Here is a 17,689-nt window from a genome sequence, read left to right on the forward strand (position 1 = left end):
ATCCTGAGTGAGCTAACATGGGTTGGTCTTAGTTTTAAACACCTAATTCCACAGATATAGATGATGCTGACACCTTTTTTACTTTTCTTGCAGAACAACATTTTTAAAGTTGACATCAAGTTTTCAGAGTTTCACAGTACAGAAGCTGTGAGCACAGTCCTTACTCCTGAAAATGCATACTGTAAAGCTGACAGTTTAAGAAGAGGTGAAAATTGGATAAATACTAGGAAAAAGGGCACAAATGTAAGAGAACACCTTTTCACTTGCAGCTGTGGGCACCAAATGTACCCAGGGAACTCCGTTTCTTTTACAGCCATGGCCATAGCTCTTTCCTGTGGCTCCAAGCTGAATTACATTTCCTTCACGTCTCCTTCCAACCGCTGCCTCGCTCCTCTCTGCTCATCCTCACCCTGAGCCTGTTCTCTTGAGACAAGGTGTTTAGTGCATTGCACAGCAAGAACGTAGCACGGCATAATGGTTAAATATCTGCAAATATTTCTACCGTATTTTTCTTAGCAAAAACTTGTTGTCTGCCAAACACTCACTCACTCCAAGGTATGGCGACCCTATCCCACCACAGTGTCCCTTCTGGCACGTGCCATCCAGTGAGCCCCAGCAGAGGGGAATTAATTTTATTCCACCATACACTCCAGGAACACAGATGCTTGGACGAATTCAGAGCAATCCAGCACCAAAACTTTATTCAAATGGAATTACCTGTCTCTGAACAAAGGCTGAAGTCACAGAGTCTAACAGCTTGCTTAACTCCCTCCACCCAGAAAATCTTTAAATCCAGCATTACTGTGCCAAGCCTATCACCGAGGAGTTAAAGCCTGCTCACAGGTAGCTCTAGGCAGTTAAAGCTGCTGTGTGAAGTCATGGGCCCTGCACCTAATTATATATGTAGGATTTCTCCTTTGGTTAGGTGTTTCTGTAGCCTACTGGTCAGAGTGAGTCCTGCGAAAGGATTCAGACGATGCTTCTGGGATAAAGCACAGAGAGACCTGGATCCCCAGACAAACCACCTCGGGAAGGGCAGGGCAAGAGGCTGCAACAGCAAAGTTGCTTTTTGGGGCTATTGCACTTGCAACACAGTGGGGAGGGCCACGAAGGTGAAATCAGTTCTTGTGGTGGAGGTCCTGCAGGGTGCGTGGAAGATGACTGAATGGCCCTTGCTACTCTTTCAGGACCTCTAGCACTTTCAGGTGAAAGGGAAAAAACCAGCAAGATCACAGCTTATTTCTCCAACCCAAGGAGAATATAAGAAAACCAGAGATGACTTAGCAAAAAATGCTCATACAAATTGCCAGTGGGGGCTGCCCTGGGATCCTGCAGCAACCTGGCATCTCAGCAGGCACACCAAGTGCTAATCTTGTGCTGCAAACCTCCAAGCACCAAAACCAGCCAGTGCTCCAGCACTATATACATATATATCTATATCTCTCAAAGCTGAGGTTCAGGGTTTTGGCTTTCATTCAGACACGTCCAAACTCTTTTGGTTTGCTGATTCCTGGCTTACCAAACAGGTAAAGTTTAAAGGTTAAGTGAAACAGCAACAAAATCAAAGCCAAGGAGGATTCTCATTGATTTTTGAACAGGGTGAGGGAGCTCTGGTTTGCATGGGCTCTCCGGAAAGGGAATAATTGTAAATAAACAGCCTCCACACCTTCCTCTCACACATGCAGGCAAACACACTCTAAGCTGCTATCTCATTTTATTCAGCTCCGACAGCTCCCAGTATTAAAGATAATTAACCCTTTTTATTATTATTTTCAATGTATGGCACGCTTACATTTTGCTCTTATATTGTTATACCCTGAGGCTTCTCACTCAGACCAATTAACCACCTAGGATGGGGAGGGAAGCAGGAAAGAAGAGCTATCATTACAGAATTATACTTGGCCAGCCCATCGCACGGGGACACATGAGCTAAACTGGGGGACCAACGCTTCCCCTTCAATGCATGCAGAACCAGCACCAACACTGGATCCTTCTGCAGACAGCAGCCGCTTGCGAGCAGCTGACCAACCTTCTGTGGACTCAGGCACCATCATATTTATCCCTGTTGAGCACTGAATACTTCTGTTAATGCAACATTCATTTGAACCCTAAAATTTGGACCCGCTCCTGACGATCAACATCGCCTATTTAGGTTACTTTAGCCCAAAATAAGCCCTATGGCAATGACCAGTTCTGGGGAATAAAGAAAGCATATCTGGTTTCCACCTAAGCTCAGCAGAACCTGTATCTCTGCATTTGATCTCTTTCTTCATCACTAGCATTGTTTGGAGAGCTGGGAACACACAGTCAGTGCAGATTTAGAAAATATCAGGGGGGTTTAAAGATATAAAAGCCTGACATAGGCTCAGAGATTTTCCATACAGAACTACTATTCAGGCTCCCAAAAGAAGATACGTATGTATGTACGTATATACATATATGCATGTACCTATATATATGTATATATACACATACATACATGCATACCATGGGCAGGGTACCTGGACACTACTGCACAGCAAAAATAAGTTATTCCAGCAGCCCTGGGGAAGGCTCCAGAAGGGTCCAGTTTGCAGAACTGGCAGCCGCGTTTGGGCTCATGGCAGCTCCTCTGGCTGTGGCAGTGGGCATGAGAGGGGGCTGCATCAAGCTCCCACAGCCCTCTCCCCTGCCCTGCAAGAGAGAAGAGAACAGTTGCAAACTTCAGGAAAACTCTCCTGAGGACCTGGCAACTCCCTGGCCATTCAAGCCAGTGCTCCTGTGCAGGACTTGACCCAGAAACAGCATCACCAGCTGACAACCTGTGAATTTCCCTGCACCACACAACTGTCCTCTTGCAGCAGAGAATTTCAGTTTATTTCTCATGTGGGTGTTTTTTCCACTTCTGCAGCTGCATCAAGGATGCTGACTTGGCTGCAGTGCTGCCGTGTGTGCATGAGCATGGCCGGGAGCCGAGACGGGGCTGGGGACCAGAAAGTGCTGAGCCAGAGTTTCATCCCCTCACCGCCGTGTGCCGCTGGGGCCAGCCTCTCCACAGGGCAGGGGAAACGCTCGGCTGCTGTTATGAAACAGAGTCCAAAAATGGGTTTGTTCCACAGTGAAATTATGACAGCCTTGACCTGCTTTGCAGGCATCCCAGCTCTCTGCCAGGCTGGTGAATCAAGTGATGCTGAACTGCCAAATCCACCAAACATCAAAGGAAATGAAGCTGTTCCCATGGGACTCGTTTTGCTCAGAGCTTCCCTTTGAAAAGACAGGCAGCGAGGTGTAGCAGGATCCCCGGCAGCTCCTCGGCGGGGCTGGCCACCTCAGCCAAACAGGACTTTATCTTCTCTGTGGTACAAATCAACATGTCTCAAAATGATTGTGAAAAATCCCTTGCAAACATAATAGGAATGAATAAAAGGAGAGGTAAAAATAGCTAAGCAAAGCAAAAAGGTAGTAAAAGAATTAGGGCCATTTGCAAATGGTTTGCATTTCCAAAGACATTCCTTACTGGTTGCTAGCTGTCTGAGCCCTGAAACTTGGCATAAATACATAAGACACTGAATTTGATACAGACATTTGGTTCCCCATATTAATCATGTAGAGTAGAAATGGAATACATCACTTATGTGTTTGCCTCACCAGCTAAGGCTTTATCCCCATTAGACTTAATGGAAACCTTCCCTTGACTTTCCTTGTGGCCAAGATTTCAGCTCCAGAGCACACCTCCAAGGAGACACCACTGGAGGAAAACCCCCATGCACCTGCAGCCCACCACTCAACAGAGAAATTCAGACAGTGCAGGCTTATCTCTCGCATAGTCAGGACTAAAGTGGGCTGCTTTTTTATCCTTTACAGAGGACAGAAACCCCAAAAGACCAAAGGAAAAGAACATCAGAATCAATGAGCTGCTTGTGCCAGAGGGGAGAGCAAGTGGGTGGAGGGAGAGCTGGGGAGCTAGAGAGCTGAGGGATGGCTGGTGCACCCTGGGTAGTCAGGACACCCCTCTCCAGGGTAGCGTTTGCTGGACCGGATTATGTCAAGTGAAGCAAAATGGTCCCTTGTGACCTTAAAAGACATTAAAAGGTCAATGCACATCTTTGTGGTACAGCGAGAAAGCTTAGAAGTACCACCAGCCTTGCCCAGGATGCGAAAGCCAGAAGGGGAAGAAGAGGTGATTCATTGCAGTATCTCTCCTTTCTCCTTCAAACACCAAACACCCACACAATTACTCTAAAACCATAACACATCAGGGGGGTTAGTATTATAATACATGCCTTATGCCAGTATTGTTCTAGAAATGTCTTTTTTCTTTCTTTCAGCTACTCCCACAGGGCAGTAAGCACAATACATGTGCATGCATTTGGTGTGCCACAGACATCACAAAATGAGTCAGGTCCTCAGCTGGTATTATTCAGCTTGGCTGTCCTGATGGTTTTAATTTTTTTTTTTTTCATTTCTGTGCCTCCTTCCAAACATTCTCCCCTCTCACATTCTGTATGCAACAATAGCACCATAATACATAATTGTATCATAAGTATCTATGCAGTCCCTCGCAAAAGAAAAATAGATGTGTAGACATTGCTGACAAAGCGGCTGTGGCTGTGTGGCGTTTTGCTTAACAATTCCTGACATCAGATTCCAAATCCTACCTTCACTTTCCTATATAAAAAGAGCTTCTCCTTCAATTCTGGTTATCTAATATACTAATCCTGAAAATATGCTTTTGAATATCTTTATGCTGGGAGTGGATTCTCAGGTTATTCATGGCTGATGCATGAATGCAAGTCCCTTCCTCTGCACTCACAAGTCTCCACATCACATCATTCCCCCTGCACCACTGATCATTTTGTCCCATTAGTGTTCCTAGAGTTCACTTGCCTGCTGGACAGAAACGCTCCTCTGATTTCCAGAAATGTAAAGCTTTTGCTAGAACATTATTAATTCCACATATAAAAGAGGGTATTTTGCTTAAAGTTTTTGTCATTGTTCTAGGGAGAAAAAGCAGTTACATTTTGTCCTCTGCTTATTTAAAAGGTCCACTGATGATCTAAATGGTGGAGTTGGTTTCATGTTGCATTTCCATACCTGGTGGTAGACATTACCTCCTTTTTCTGACTCAGAAAACTCACAGCTATGCTGCTGCAAAGCCCTCATGTGATTTCCAAGTCTGTGTCAATCATACTGAACAAAACCATTTGATTCTTGCAAAATGTTATGTTTTGTTCCATTACAATGCATCCCAAGACAAGAATTATCATACCAAGTCAGACCAAATGTCATTCTAGCTCAAATCCAGTGTCTTAACTGCAGCCCAGGAGAGAACAAAAGTACAAGGAAAGCTTGTTTGCCTCAACAGATCGTCCTCCCTTCCAAACATCTGCAGCGCAAGGACTTTCTAGAGGTTATATGTGAAGTGTTAGCATCAAAAACACCCTGCACAAGGAGTGCCACATTTCAACTGCATGGAAAGCATCTATTTCATTTGATGCTCTCCAGTTCCTGCATTAGGGGAAACAGTAAATGATTATTTGCTGCTCACCTTCTTTATACTGCTCCACAGCTTCCCTGCTACCACAGTCTGCAAAGGAGTGCCAGAAGAGCACTGATAAGAGACAGTCTTATGACAAAGTTGCCATATAGCTTTATGACAAAGTCTTATGACAGAGTGTCTCATGACAAAGTTGTGGTAACAACTTTCAGTGTGGCCATTTGTCACCCTCTAGAGGTGGCTGAGCAACAAAAGGATTGATGCAGCCCAGCCGTTGGACTGCTTCCTCCACCTCTCCCTGCTGACAGCCAAGGATGCCAAGTTCGGTCTCCTAGTCCTGCCACCTATGTCATTGCAGGGCATCATACACAAGGATCTGCCTTCCAGACTCCACACAACAAATACCTGAGAGACCTGAAACATGCTATTCTTGAAAATCCCGTGAAACAAATCTGCTCTTATAACTACTCATTTATTTAAAGGGTTATCCATAAACAAATACCATAGTGCGTACCCACCTTTTACCCCCACAACAACTGACCTCCCATGGTAATCGTAAAATTATTTGGTTGTTGCCTGTTAATCTGGAATGACAGATTCAATCTCTGTAAACAAATACTGGATATGGGGGAAAAAAAGCCAAGTTATGAACTTCTTGCTATGTATCAATCTACTAGCAGTATGACAAACAGGAAGAGAGCTGAAAAGCTATCTATGTGTCTCATTTTACATATAACTCTATAAAAATAGACCAAACTCTGCAGGAGAAGAAGGAAACAAAATACTCTATTATCCATTTCTTACTTGTACTGTGGTGGTTCCTGAAAGCATACTCTACTGTGCTAGGTCCTCTGTGAACACAGAAGGAAAAGATGTGTGCTAGCACACATCACCGAGCTAAAGACTGTGATACCGCTTGCTGTGGATGAGCATAGCCCTCCTGCCTACCATGCGGCCACCTCCATTTGTACCAGCCAAATATCTTTCTCCCGTTTCTTGCACTTAATATAAAGGAAGAACCTAGACAAAACCAAAGATGCTCCCGTTCTTTGGCATCTCTTAGTCCTAACACAACAAACCCCTCTGCCTCTGAGGAAACCACCAGGTGAAGTGGACAGACTCAGCAGAGCCCCTGGCTTCTGCCCCCAGAGGCCAACCCTTCTGGTGCCGACATGTGAAGTGGTGTTGGTCCATGGCCTGGATCTGCAAAGGCTACACCACCAGTATCCAACTTACCAAGGAGCAAAACTTCCACAAAAGCTTTTTCTCTGTTGGTACCTGTATTACGGAGTGAAGTGCTTTCCGTTATAATGATTACAACCCCTGTAAGAAGTGCCACCATGAGCTGGGACATGTTTCTTCCTTGTCTGTGACCATACATAGCCATGTGGGGGAAAGAAGCTGGTGGCTGGGTGACAGCAGAATCATTCTCTTTGCACCACTTGGCTTTGTCTCACGGAAACCCCTTGTGTATGGGAGGAGTACTGAAAAGCATCTTAGCAGAGAGGCATGAGGAAGTAGTGCAGGTGTTACCAGAGCAGTTTGCATAAGGTGACCATTGCATTACGCAAGCTGAGCTGAAATACTGGTCAGAGGCCAACCTGTCTGTCTCCTTGTCATTCCTGATATTTCATTGCAAGTTTTACTCCGCTAGAGAAGACAGCCATGCAAACAGTTAGGACAGCCTTTGGAGTTGAGCAGAATTGCGTAACTCCAGTTATCTCACACATATCTGTACCTGTTTACGTAAGAGGGGAGTCTGGTCCTATGGTTTCAAAAAAGCAATCACCATCTGCTTCTGAAAAGATTATTGCTTTATTCTCATCATTCTGAGGGGTCAGGTGAAAAAAAAAAATCAGAAACCAGGTTAATGTGTTCTCTGCAAAACTTGCAATTCCTGCAACAGAAAAAATGTAACACATAGCTCCAGATCTCATTTTCCCTGGGTCACCTAGTGATAGTACCTTCCTTAAATTCATTAGCACTACAGTCATTTTCACCAGTGAAGAACCTGGATCATTACTCCCATTTAAAGTATCAGTAAAGGAAAAATACATTTCCAGTAAAGCCTGCACCTCTATTTCCCTCTATTTACCCCATCAAAAGACATAGGAAAAAAAAAAAAACCTCTTAAACTGTCACATCTGAGATGTGAAGACAAATATTTAGAAGGCACCACGTATTTTTTCTAATATACAAATTAGTAAGAGGACAGTTCCTGAATGCTGGCTGTTTTCCAGGGCACTTCCACCTGGCCCATTTCACATCCTCATCCCTTCCGAAGTGACAGGATCTGCCTGTTCCCTCTGAAGGGATGTTTTGAAGTGTTGAAGTGTGTGTTGGCTCTTCAGCTCTACAGGAATAAGTTTAATACTTCAGTTGCATATACTCCTTCCCCATTGTTATTTGGGACTTGCTTCTGAAGCCCAGAAACATGACTTCAGCCAAACTCCTCTGGAAGGACTCACCTCATCCAGTCTGCCTGTCTGTGCTGAAGCCCATTTTGGCATCCACAGACCTTTCAGAGAAAGCTCTTACAATAGCTGCATCTCTGCTGTGAACAGCGGACTGGGCTGTGCTAGGGAGTTAAATACTTCCATTATTATGCTGCCTAATGCCTCCTTTAGACCAAGCGTGTCAAACATTTTTGACATTGTGTATTTCTCTCATACTGACAATGCTTTGGATCTCCTAAATCTTGTCAAACCGTTGAGTTTGGCTTCAGCAGTGAACTGTGCACATAGGTACTTCCCCATCCAGACAGCTCTGCTCTCACCAAGGCTAACTCTCAACCTTCAATGCAGCTTTTCTCTGTTCAGCTTTTTGTAATAGAGGTAACATGTTTGCATGTATTTTATACTCGGAATAATCAAAATGCCACAATAAGAATTCTAATTAGTAACATGAAAAAGTCGGAAAGAGAAGATACAGTAAAAATGGCACCTATCACAGACAGTTGTAGGACATGCACTCTCTAATGAACTACCGTCCAAGATTTGTTTGAGATGATTAATAAGACATAATGACAGATGATGAATATCTTAAGAGCAACTCCATTCCTCCTACTTACTCTGTGAGTCTAACAGAGCTGACCTTTTCATAATGCCTAGTAATTTTCATATTACATCCTGAAAACACAGCTAAAATGAGCATGCTGAATTGCAATACGGGACCACAAGGGACACACCAAGCAGAGGAAAGGTGCTAGCAAAACGTGACAAATTACTTATCTGCAACTTCACAGACCGAGGTTGAAGTCCAATTTGAGATTCTGAGTGATATATGTTTGATGGATTCAGCTTAGCTACATCAGACAGACTGGCCTATAATCCACTTTATAACTGTCACACATTAGTTGATAATGCTTAGGAGAGGATTGGCAGGACAGAATGACACGATAACAGAATTACCTCCATCGCTTACCTTATACATACCATTTATTGAACCCAGACCAGAACTAGTGAGTCAGCGTTCAGGACCTCATCACAACACAGTCTGTTCAGAAACCACATCTCTCAAACAAATGTTGCACAAATAACTTTTCTTTTTTTTTCCTGGCCTGCCCGGCATTTAGAAAAAGTTGAAAATAAAAATTGTTTGGGGATGAAAAAATATATGATTCACTTTGAGCTTCCTGAAAAAAGAAGGAGGGAGGGCATACATTTCAAAACCCAAAATGTTCACTTCAAATAAAAAGTTCAAAACCTCTTGTTTGATCAATATTGAAATGAAACATTTCAGTCATTCTGTCTTTTTTTGTGACAGGTTGCTTGGTGCTTTTCTTTCTTACTGAAATATTAGCTGAGGCTTATATTAATTTGCAAAATATATCAGTTCAGGCAATTTTTCATTTTTCATCCAAAATGATCTTAGAATTACAACTGTATTTCATGTTCTTTTACTCCATGGACATCCCACTTTTCCAGGAAGCACAGAGAATTATCAATGTTGAATATGGACTGGCAATGATAGGCCAAAGATACATATATCTCTCTATCAACTTCTGTAGCCCCCAGGTTTATGAGAAGGAAGTCGTAGCTTCTTTTCTTGCACCCATGGAGGGTAACTCTTTGTATGGGTAACTTAAGTTTACAGATAGCAGTGCCCATTTCCAAACAGGACAACTCGTCTTACTTGAAAAGACACATAGCTGTAACTAAGTGATACTGTGGTCAAGAGCAATCAATTGATCCGGTCTGTTTCCTTCAGCTTTGGGTCACTGGATCTCTTCCTTCTCATTTCTTCGCTTAAAGTATTTGTGAGCACCATCTCCTTCACCCCGACTGCCTTCACTCTCCTTAGGCCCACAGCTGGGTTAAATGGGCAGACTGTCTCTGCAGAGGTTACCCTTCACTCGCTGCTTGGCAGGAATAGGACACAAGAAGAAGGACTGTTGGCAAAATGCACAGCACTGCGGGGCAGGGGTCTACAAGGAGCAAAAAGAGTTTTCTGGAACTAATGTGATGTTCCTTAACCACAGTGTTAATCACAGCCACACGGCTCATTTCTTCCCCATTGCTCTCCTGGACTGTGCCTATTTAGACTGAGAGTTTGTCAAGGGATGGACTTTGTTCTGGGTTTGGTAGATGTAAATGCAGAGTGGTCTTAATAAAACAGTGCCACAGCAGTCCACCTCACGTCCTTTGTGTACATCTGTGAAGTGCCAAGAACGCTTTTTGGTGTCATACAAAAATAATAAAGATAGATGTAGTTAATAAATAGGTAAGTACATTTTCAGCCCTCTGAGCTCCTCATTTTCTTTCAGCATAAGCCCATTTTTTACAGCTGACTGCTGTGATCTTCCAAGGGATGTGCTGATGTGGCTTGAACCAAGTTAATTTGCTTCCTTTTTCTTTTTTTTCAGGATTGCAGATGTCATCAAAAATAAACAGTACAAAGAGGGGGGAGAAAGAATAGGCAAAGCAGAAACTGATTCAGAAACTAATTAAAATAAAGCATAGTCCTCAAAACCTCTTTAAATTATTCAGATGTCACAATCCAAGGAAAAGCTGTTCTTTTCTAAGCGTTCTGCTTTTTTTCCTTCCTCCTCCCTGCCAAAATAACTAGTCTAATTAAATGTTGAAGATATCTCCAAGTGAATTCAGGTCATCACAGACAGTGGTTTTGGAGGCATCCAAGGATCTCCAAGGTATGGTAGTTTTGAAGAGCTAAATGCATGTTCTTTGATAAAAGTGGTGAAATTCAGGACTCAGGAACTAAGGGGTGGGGGACCTGGTACAGCTGCCAGTAGTCCCTGTCCTTGGACAAGGTTATAACTGGGCACTGTACAATGAAGGGAGCAGCTTCAGCGCATTTGGAGACTTGAGGATGAGTTATGGCTCAAGGATTCACAGTCCCTTTCTCTCCACTTGTTGTGGGCACAGAGAGGCAACGAATGGCTTCTGCTGCTGCACCACTCCAGCCCTTCTTTGCCTATTTGTTTACAACAAAGAGCATCAGATAAACTGCAACCACCATTGCCATCATCTTACAATGAAGGTACCAAGCAGAAGGATGCTTGCTCCACTTCAAACCATGATATTCAAACCATTCTGTTGCATCATTTGCAAGAAATAACACAAATTCCAAATACAAACTACCAAGAACTATTTCAGATAGATAAAATAATAGTAGATTAGTGAGCTCTTTAGAGTGAATTTTTAATCCAATGGGCGTTTCCATCAATAAGGCAATTTTCCAAAGCTGCCTCTTCATTTCACATCTCCCCAGCAGGAAATATAGCAACCCTGAGTGCAGCAGGACAGGTCAGCATTTACTCACCACAGCAGGACTCCTCCTCCTGCCAGACCATGGGGATAGCTGAGCTTTTTCCACCCCAAAGCGGGAACAAGGTCTCCAGTTTTGGGTGGTGAGAATAGAAGAATTCCTCTAGCATGACCTTTTCTCCCCATGTTAATATTTCAGAGAAACACCCAAGGAAATAGTTATTTCAGGCTGGTTGCGGGGACATTTGTGCTGGCTGAGCATGCTAGGAATGCATTAAAAAACTGCAGCAGACGATAATTCTCGCTTAACCTACTTAATATCCCCAGCAATTATCACTGCTGCTGGTGCACACATTCCCTAACCTATAGAAAATACCCAAGCTCAGTTACTTTGCTGCTGCATCTCAGTTCCTGCAGTGCCAAGACGTAACCTCCACCATGGGGCTTCCCCCACCCTAGGAACCACTTCTTACATCCGTAAGTGTTTTTCTTTATCTGTTCTCTGTGTTACCAATGTGCAGCCTTGCGTAAATCCTCCACCCATCTTTACCTTCAAATCCAGCCCCTGCCCACAGGCCTTCAGCTTTGCTCACTCGAGAGCAATTCTCAGAGCAATTGTCTCTCCTGCAGCTGTTAATCTGTCATTAGCATGCCATAAGTCAACCAGATATACTGTACCATTACAAAACCTCAACAGAGTGGAAAAAATCATTTGCTTTACTGTCAACATAAAAACTTTTTCTCTTCATTGACAGTTTTATTTAGAAAAATTTTGGCTATATTTTAATTTGTCTCTAACAGTAGATCTCAGAAAGCAGTATCTGTACGTTAAAGTTTAGTTCAATAGCAGCTGCTAATTTTCTTTTTCCAATTTTTGGTTTTGTTTAGCAGATATTTTTAAAGAAAGGATGTTTCTGGGTTTGTTGTTGCAAAAAAGCACATATTTCCGATAACACTGCAAACGGGCAAATTATCAACAGCTGCTAAAACCAGCTTCCTCCATGTTACCATCAGCACTGAAATGAAAAGGGACATCTTTAAATCTTTATCTGGTAGGACACCTACAATTTACTTCCCAGAGAGCACGTTACACATTTTAGTGCAATAGCATCCTGCCTTTGCTCTGTGAATATTTATCTCCTACCACAATAACAAAACCAATGTCTTGGTGGAGTCAAAATGCAGGGGCTCGTGAAATAGTGTTGTATCTCTAATTGTATCTCTAATTTCAGTGAGCAGGCTTGGTGCTGAGAAAGGAGGTAGCGCTAATGGTCTGAGGCCCTGTTTTCTGCAAAATAAGTGAAAGAAATGAAGGCATCATTGCTCTATCCATACTTTTGAGCTCATTCTGTCTTTTACCGTGGCAGCGTTAGCCAGGTTTTCCTGGTTCAAGCCCACAATGAATTCATGCATGGGGAGAGCACATAAAACAGCAGATGAGGTTCTCTACTTGGCAAAAACCCACCTGCCTTCTATAAAATATTTCCCTTGGAAATGACAATGCTTCTACAGAGCTCATAACCTTCCAGCTCTGTGATGTTGTGAATCAAAGTTCATAAAAATCTGTAGGCCACATCCTTGCTGGTAGAAAATGGCTTGCAACAGGCTGGTACTTTGGTTCTCCCTCCTGCTAGCCACACCAAACAGCAATAAACACAGTGCCAATACCCTGGGAAAGCTGGCACGGAGACGGGGACATGGAGACATTTAGCAGTTTTGCGGGTAGTTCCCACCACACCAAGACCCATGTAAGACCCTAAAGTGTGTAAAACCAAACCCACTACACTCTTCCTTTAAAAGTTAAGCATGGCACAGGATTCTTGGTAACATTTGACAAAAAAAACACCAGAGGCAGACGATCAAATAAATAACATTTGTAATAGATCTTCCAGAGGTATCGTGCTGGCTTTGACTAGACACGGACAGTAAGAATGACAGTTGGTTTGAACTTCTGCAGAATCTGTTTTTGTTTGTTTTAGTTTAAATTGTAACAATATGAAACTGATCTTCCAAAACACTTTCTTTTTTCTTTCTAAAAGATAAAACCCCAGAGCAAGAATATTTGTGCTGAAAAAAAAGTCTCTAAGATGAATAGCATTGTACGTACGAGGATAGAATTGCCTGAAATAGCTTTGTTTTGAAACAATGCATTGTCTCACAGGAATTTTAGACATTCTTTAGGAAGGCAGCACTTGGCATTATATTTCATGCCTTTCAAAGTATCTATTTTCTTAGGAAATGAAGGAAGAGGATGGGAGAGAGATGTTTTTCACTGAACTGACTTTGCAGTTGTAAGGATATCAAGCAGGAAGAGGCATAAGAATGGACAGAAGAGAAAAGATTATATCCTATTCACCCCAAATGGCAACAGGAAAAATAAAGGAACGCTCTCTCCAGATCACGTGCATGAAGAGACGCTGTCTTTGAAGAAAGTCTTCTCTTTATTGCTAAAAACCTGTTTCAGCTTGACTGAAGAATGTTGGAGAATTGCATAGGTGAATATAGGAGACCACAGCTGATAACTATCACATCAGGATAGATCATTCCATCAGCTCAAATATAGTCTCTGTGTTTTCCTAGCAGTTTATTTTCTGTTTCATACATACACATTAAGCCTTTTTTTGTTAGAGCAAATATAATGCGGTAATGTTTGGATATGAGCCCTATTTACAATGTCTCCAAAATCTGAAGGGTCTGATCTGGTTCATATCCGTCTGTCTTTAAGGTCCAAGGCACAAACTCCAATCCCTTTCCCACAGTCCTGTTGGTACAGTATTCTGGTCTGGATTAATCTTGGAAATCCCCCAGGACTCAGATTTCAGGTCTGGAGCATCATGTCACTTTAGTGTCCTGGTGGTTCCATTAATTATGGGAAAGCACCACAGAGGAAAGAAAGAAAAAAACTAGCAGGTACACAGAAACTTTCTCTTTCCAAGCTCCAAGTCACACAACTTCACCCCCCCACACATAGAGTATTACTTCACTTTGTGGTTTATGCCTGTTTGCTACCATATCTTGCCAGCGGGCTGGCTCACACTTCAGCTTCCCGGCTTCATTTTCAGTTGGTAGTTAAATCCATCATTCAAATAATTTTTCATTTGCATATTTCTTCTGAAGAAAGGTCTGTGGTGGGCACATTATTACTCACTCCCTATTTCCAGTATAAATTTTAAGTCACTTCTTTGTCCCTTGTGCAGCCCACACACTGACGCAGCATCTTCTCACACTTCTCTCCCACACAGGCAGCTCATGAAATTACACTCCTAAACCATACGGGGGATGATGGATGGCTGGTATTTATATATTCTGTGCAGGACTGGCTTACTCAGAGGCTAGTAATGGGTAAGAGAAGTTTTAGCTGGCCCAAACGCCCTGCAAGATGCTCTGGCTGCCTACATATAGATCCTTAATTGCTTAAAGAGTTGACTTCACAAAAAATATTTCTGTGATTGACAGGTCTACAGGCAGCCTCGGGCAAGAGGTCAAGGAGCAGAGGCAGCTGATTGCCAGCTGAAGCTGAACACTGCCAATTCATCAATCGGTGACAGAGCTACCCCAGAGGAGTATTGACTGGGGAGGGTTGTGTGCAAAGTGCTCGGTAGAAGGTTGCTAGAGGATGCAGCTGCTGGGGGAACTGCTGAAAAGGTGGAGGAGAGGTTTGACTGAGGAATGGGAAAGGTGGAGCTGAATATGGTATTTGTGCCCTTGTCAGATAATACTACCATGCAAGAGTGAAAAACCAGCTGTAAAAATCTGTTTTTCTACTTTACCCCTCACATCAGTAATTAATTGCAGGAAGTCACCCCACTGCAGACACACTGGTAAAATACACTCGCAACCTGTCTCACTTTCATGTCGGTGCTTTTTTTCCCTTGCCGAGGTGTTGAACATGAGGCCAATAAATTTGCCTTAGAAAAAAAATTAGCTTGGAGGAGCTGCTTCATCATCTTCCTTCTGCTTTTCTATAACAGTCAGTGTGGCAATATCCGTTTAAGTTTAGAAAGCATATTGTTACAGGATGTGTGGGAACCACAAATACCATCTGAGGCCAAGTTACAGTAAATCCTATTCTTAGTGCCATTAATGGAAGTGCTTCCTTCTCGTCACAAAAACAAACGAAAGAAGGTCCATTAATTTTTCACTTGTGGAGCAGTAAGAAGGCACTTTAAAAAAGGGGGAGGAAGGACTCCAGTCGGGTACATGAGTGACTTCAGACCTTAGCACACTGCTGAGCCCGGAACGTTGGAAACCAGTTCTGTCTGTGAATGGTCAATACCCAAGTTCTGCTTGTTGCTTTAAGAATATCTTAAATATAAGCTCAATTTGAATCTGTAATTATGTCTGTGTTAGCATGATATTAGTTATTAAGGCCAAACACTGCAATAAACAGCTAATCATTACTTCTGCTGTTCGTGGCCAGTATCTGCATTACGGTAGAATAAATCAAAAGAAATGCATTTTCTACTACTTTGAATGTAAGACATGAAACAGTAAATATTTCACTTGGTCTTAGCGTTTACACTCCCTGGACTTGGTATTCCCCTGATTTATACCAAAGTGAAGTAGGAGCAAATCCACCAAAGTCAATGGAGTTAAGCTAGGGTAAATCAAGCCCTCTATTACCAAAAATCAATTTGCCATTTGTTTTAATAACATTAATTTAAATGAACTCACTTGATATACTCATACCTCTGATACGTGTACATAATTTATGCCAGGGGTAATCCTGAGCAAACCTGGGTGCTTATGGCTTCTCAGCCCACTCAAATTTGAATGACTAGTTTAAATAAAAGTCTTCATAGGATTTATTTTTTGATCTTATATACTGAAGCCAAGTGCAGAGCATCCAGTTAACTTAAAAACATGCAGCAGACTTCAGCCAGTCAAGCATGTTGTTATTGCCCATCTCCTTCATTTTGGGGTCCATTTACATTTCCATTTTTAGCTGCACACCTATTTGTATCATGGCTGTGAAGGCTGGGAGAACTGTCAATTAGAAGTGTGGGGCGCAGACCCCACTTCTGAGCCTGCCTCCCTGCCAGCTTTGGGGGTTAAACTCCTCCTGCTCCCTTGGTCTGCCTTGCCAGGGTTCTTGCCTTGAGAAGTCACCACAGCATCAGTTAACCAGTTCCTATTTCAGATGAAAGGGGGAAAAAGCTAGATCTCATTTTCTAAAGTTTTATCCTGTGAAGACCCACATCCACTAACAGTGTCTGAGCACAAACATACACCTTGCTAATGCCACTGTAACAACACACACGAAAGCATTCCAGGAAAAGACAGGGCTAAACCACATCCACCTAGAGATAACAAGTGGGAAGAAACTTCCAGAGAAAAATGTAATGTTCCAAGGAGAAGTTGCTTTTTTTTTAAAACTGAGTTGCAAGTGGGAAAAAAACACTGATCAGCTTCAGGGTTATAAATCCTTTGTTCAGGGCTGGAGTGGAAGCAAACTGAAAGCTAAATATGGTTACAAAACAATTGCTCTAGGTTTGCTGGCCATGGAGGCAGAGAGAGAGAGGCAATGGGAAAGGTCATTTTTGCCTCAAGGACCTGGCCGGAGGTGGGATGTGGGGGTCAGCTGACATGAAGCCAAAAAACCTGTCACCCTGATTTTTACCTCCCTGGAAATTTGGAAATTTAGTCCCCAGGCTCATCTCTGAGACATGCTCCCTTGAGCATCAGGCCTGAAGGAAGGACTGTTTTGTAAATATTCCTTATCCACTGGCCCCAGGCAATTCTGTTTGTCCAGCTGTGCTTGGCCCTATAGCTCCTATGAGGGCATCAGCCACAGGATGTCTCATTCAGTGATGCATGTGTATAGGATCTAATGCAACCTCATCTGGAAAAGTGACAAAATCTTACACCTAAAGCCTGCAGGAAAACTATGTCACTCAATTGAGTTTCTTCAAAAAAGGTCGCCCAGTGCTGCGTACAGGTCTCTGACATGAGACATTGTCTTTAATAAATAGGACACCTAGTTCCTGGAAAAGTCCATTCCTTGTTGCTTCATAGTATTGTAGTGAAGATTGATAGTCATAATAAAAAAAATCTTAGCATGTTTGCATTTTCTTACATATATTAGGTAGATTAGCAGGATACTTCCAGCAGAAGTGCTGTAAACACAAATAAATGATGGTTTATGTATCTTGTGAGCTGTTAATACTAATATTAAAAGTATTTCATGAGACACATACATCTTCACATTTCTTCTTTTCAGCTGATAAGGCAAACAGAGAGTAGTAAACAAGAACTTAAAAGAAAAAAAAAGACCCCTCTCTGACAGCTGGCTATAGAGAAAGGGGCAAGCTCTGAAAGGCCACAAGACCACTCCAAGACCTGAAAGGTCCCTCTCAATGAACTACTACAAATTAAAATTCATATTGGCTTTGTGAGGCACCAGCTAAGCAACCACATGATGAACAAGGAAGCATGTTCTTCAAGAAGGAAGTCTTAAAGGCGCAGGAGCAGGCTGTCCCTGTATGCC

The sequence above is a fragment of the Aptenodytes forsteri genome, unplaced genomic scaffold (assembly GCF_000699145.1).
Source record: "Aptenodytes forsteri isolate BGI_AS27 unplaced genomic scaffold, ASM69914v1 Scaffold72, whole genome shotgun sequence".
Classification (NCBI taxonomy): Eukaryota; Metazoa; Chordata; class Aves; order Sphenisciformes; family Spheniscidae; genus Aptenodytes; species Aptenodytes forsteri.